This window comes from Rhinopithecus bieti, unplaced genomic scaffold (genome assembly GCF_001698545.2).
Source record: "Rhinopithecus bieti isolate Rb0 unplaced genomic scaffold, ASM169854v2 scaffold_10132, whole genome shotgun sequence".
Taxonomy (NCBI): domain Eukaryota; kingdom Metazoa; phylum Chordata; class Mammalia; order Primates; family Cercopithecidae; genus Rhinopithecus; species Rhinopithecus bieti.
Genome location: NW_016806330.1, coordinates 48,200 through 53,116, shown reverse-complemented (window position 1 = coordinate 53,116; position 4,917 = coordinate 48,200).

Sequence of the window (4,917 nt, the reverse complement as noted above, 5' to 3'; positions counted from 1 at the left end):
AGGCTGGTGCACGTTAACCAAATGTTAGTTTCTGCATTTTATTTTCTAACTCCTCAGCCATTTAGAGTATAAGGGTCACCTTCATTTTTCCATCAGCTTCGAGAGTCTCTATGCTACGTTGACACCCCTTATCTATCATGCAGTCCTGGTCAGATTACTGTTCCTGCCCCTTTTCGGCAACATTGCATGGGGGCATCAGGATCACTACTTTCAGAAAAATGTACTCAGCATAAGTGTGTGTGTGTGTATGTGTGTGTGTGTGTATGTGTGTGTGTGAGAGAGAGAGATAGGTGGATATGAATTAGAATGAGGCTAAGGATTCTAGGCAGATAAATACTAGACTTGCCACAGCAGAGAACAAATAAAAGTAACACCATTTTCCTCTGAGCCTCACCCTCCTATCAGATGTTAGTAGCTACGTCAGGAACTATGAGGAAATTGGGTAACACACAGTCCATGTTCCTGCCTCTTCACAGAGACATCAAAAGCAACTCAGAATAAGATACAATGATTCCTTTTTTTAAAAAATGTCTTCCTAAAGAAGGTTCATTCACTTCTGTATATCAGTGTTTCATGTATCAGTATCTCAGCTGAGATAAAAATAATTTTTTCTTGCAGTAAGAAATTTTTTAATAGCAAAAGACTCAGTGTTCAGGGTCAAGAGAGTCGAGTTTCCAAGTTAGCTCTGCCATGAACTAAATGTGTGATATTCCTTTTTCCTTTTTGGAATTCAGTTTTCTCACATTTCTACCACATAGTTATTTCTGATAGATTTATTATGACTTTGAAGAATAAAGAAAACTGTAAAATGCAAAAAAATGCATATGTGTTTTACCATCTTTTAGAAAAAAGAGCTATTCACAAAACTTAATTTAAGAATTGGAAAACTAACTCAGAATAATTGTTCATGTCCCTTCTTAATGGTTTGTCAGCATTTAGTTTATCTGTCCATCTTTTCCTACACTGCCATTTCATGTCTTTTAGTTCTAGCAGCTTCTCAGCTTTTGCAACTTAATGAGCTCTGTGGATTTTATCCTTTCCTATCTATCTGTATGCCAGTTTTTCTGTCTTTCTTTTGCTTGGGTGCTTCATATGCTCCACACGCCTGCAGTTTCCTAAAGGAAGAGACCATGTTCTCTACCTCTCACTGCCCTATAGCTCTACAGTCGAGATTCTCACTTAAATACATTTCTTGATTTCTGTGAGCCCGAATAAGTATTTCTGTGTATATCTGGCAGAGGTGAGGGTCTCCTTCTTCAGACTAGAAGTATCTTAAGAGCATTCCCTTATTCATTAGTTCATTTAACACATACTTATCAAAAACTTAAAATTGTCAAAAATTAGGACAGCTTTAGCGATATGGAATTGAGAATGATCTCTCTAATAAGAAAGCTTAAAATCTAGTTGAAATGTCAGATAATAATTTCAATTAAATGTGACAAGTGCTATAGTAGAAGGAATGAAATGCAAAGAGAACTAAGGAGGGAGGGATATCTAGATGGAAATATGGTTGAGAGAATGGCCTCAAGAAAGGCTTAAAAAGTTGAACATATCCTCAACCCCACTGCATAAGTAATACATATTTATCATGGACACTTGGGAAAAATTAGGTGATGGTAGACACCCATAATTACACCATGCAGAACCATGTTCTACTAACATTTGGATGATTTCCATTCAGCCTTTCTCTATGTAGATATTCATATAATTGAGATTATTCTGTATATACTATATCATATCCTGCTTTTTCACTGGTTTCCACTGAATTATAAAATTATCATATGCATTATGTTTAAAGCTGCATAATACATATTTTAAAAATAATGTTGCATTACTTTTTGCTTACAAATGTTACATATATTTACTTATGAATCCTCTGAGTGTTTTTTCTATGTGCACATATTTACATATACATGGATATATATCTTTCTTTTGTTTACAATGTTGGGATCATATGACCTTTACTGTTTTGTAATATTTCTTCCATAGAACAATATCATGAACACTTTTCTAGATGTGTAACATTATAAGTTTTATTGTAAAATATGATATGTGTATAAAAACGTATGCAAAAATGTACATTTTAAGAGGAATAACAAAACAAACACTTAGGTCCCCTCTACCTAGGCTGAGAATTAGAATATCATAATGAATCTGAAGCCTCATAAATGCTTCTTTCAAAAACTTTAAATATATGTCAACTAGTCACTGTCATGAACTTTAGGTTAAAGCATTTTCATATTTTTAAAGACTAGGGTATCCCTAAATAATACATTATCTAATCCTGCCTTCCTTTGAATGTTAAATAAATAAATGGGATACACACATATGATGCATGCACACACATGCACCATATATAATATATTGAATTTATATATAATTGCTCAATCATAATCTCTCTATATGATGTATCAATTATTTGCTTCCATTAATCAACACAATCATAATAACTTTGAGATTAATTCATGTTGATTTGAAAAAATATTATTAGTTCTTTTAATTATCTTTAATATGAGTCAGCAAACTTTTTTTGTAAAGGACTAGTTAGTAATTATTTTAGTCTTTGCAGGCCATGCAGTCTCTGTTGCAGCCACTCAACTCTATTATAGTATGAAAGCAGCCATACACAATACATAAACAAATTGATGTGATTGTCCTCCAGTAAAACTTTATTTATAAAAATATTTGACTGCTCTATAGGTTTTGGTTTGTCCACCCTTCCTCTATAGTAATTCATTCAATGCTCTATCACACTTCATTGTGAAATTTTATTTCAATTTAAATGTTCTTTCTACTTCTGAAGAACATTTGACTTGTTTCAGTTTTCCTTTTTTTCTTTTTGTTTAAACAAACACAACTGTAAACTTTGTGTATTTGTCTTTTAAGGTTTTCTGGATTAAATATCTAACAGTAGAATTCCTGGGTTATAGAACATGTTTGGTTTCAACTGTAGCAGGTAATATCAAACTGTTTTCCAAAATGATTGTATCAATTTACTCTCCCACCAATAGGAGACTGGAGCTTCCCTTGCTCTATATTTGTCACAATTTTGACTATTGACCATCTTATGAGAATGAAATGGTCTATGGTTTTAATTTTTGGGGTGTGGTCTTATTTTTCCCTGGATACTAATGATGTTAAAGACCTGTTCACATGTTTATATGCATTTGTGCTTCCTCTCATATTAAATTCCAATTTATTCCTCTTATCTATCATTGTATTAAACTATATTTTCAAATGTATTAGATACTCCAAATGCTAGTATTTTATCTGTTTTTTGTTGTAAATATCTTTTCTCTATTTTTACCTTGCTTTTTTTCTTTGTTGTGATTTTGGAAAATACAAATTAATTTTATATGATAAATGTTATCATTATTTTTTGCTGTTTTGTACCTTGTTTAAGAAATTATTTATCTCAAGTTTTAAAAATATTCTCACATAGTGTCTTCTAAATATTTAATAGGGTTTTTTGTTTATAGGTTTTTAGCACATTTGTGATTGAATTTTTTATGGTGTAAGCTACCCTAATTTCATTTTTTCCTCATATGAATGACCAACTGTTGCATTAATTGACTAGTCTGTGCTTTCCATCAATCAGGAACGTCAGCCCCATTTGAATAATTTTAGAACTCCATTTTCTCCCATTGGTTTGAACGCTTATCCCTGTGCCAAAACCATGCCTTCTTAATTACTACAGCTTTATTATAGGAAATGATATTTGAAGGACAAATTCTCTCCATTTGTTTCTCTTCTTCAAGAATGCTTGGCTCTTCTTGGATGTTTGTGCTTCCATATAAAATTTAATATTAGTTGTCAATCCAAAACACAAATGATCCAAAACAATCTATTTAGGAGTCTGACGGAATTGCATTGAACTCATGGGTCAATTCTGCACTGATTGTAATATCATAATATTATATCTTCCAATTCATAAGCATAACCATTTATTTCTGTCTCTTTTAGTGTTTGCTAAGGTATTGTAATTCTTGATATAAAAGTCTTTATTCATGGATACTTTATATTTTTTAAACCTATTGTAAATAATAGTGGCTTCATACTTGATTTGCTATCATTTGTTGAAATACTGAAATGCAGTGGATTTTACATATAAATTTTGTACCAAAAGTTTGTTAAGCTTTCTTAACAATTCTAATAATTTGTCAGAAATTTATTTTAGATTTTCTGTGGACACAGTCACATCATCTATAAAAAAAGTGGCATTCTCTGTATTTCCCGAGAATACTATAAACACCTCTAAGCAAACAAACTAGAAAATCTAGAAGGAATGGATAAATTCGTAGACACATACACCCTCCCGAGACTAAACTAGGACGAAGTCGAATCCCTGAATAGACCAATAACAGGTTCTGAAATTGAGGCATTAATTAATAGTCTACCAACCAAAAAATGTCCAGGACTAGACGGATTCACAGCTGAATTCTACCAGAGGTCCAAAGAGGAGATGATACCATTCCTTCTGAAATTATTCCAAACCAGAGAAAAAGAGGGAATCTCCCTAACTCATTGTGTGAGGCTAGCATCATTCTGATACCAAAATCTGGCAGAGACACACACAGAAAAAGAAAATGTCAGGCCAATATCCGTGATGAACATCGATGCAAAAATTCTCGATAAAATACTGCAAACTGAATCCAGCAGCACATCAAAAAGCTTATCCACCACAATCAAGTTGGCTTCATCCTTGGGATGCAAGGCTGGTTCAACTTATGCAAATCAATAAACGTAATTCACCACATAAACAGAAACAATGACAAAAACCACATGATTATCTCAATAGATGCAGAAAAGACATTAGACAAAATTCAACAGCCCTTCATACTAGAGACTCTCAATAAACTAGGTACTGACAGAATGTATCTCAAAATAATAAGAGTTATTTATGAAAACCCACAGCCA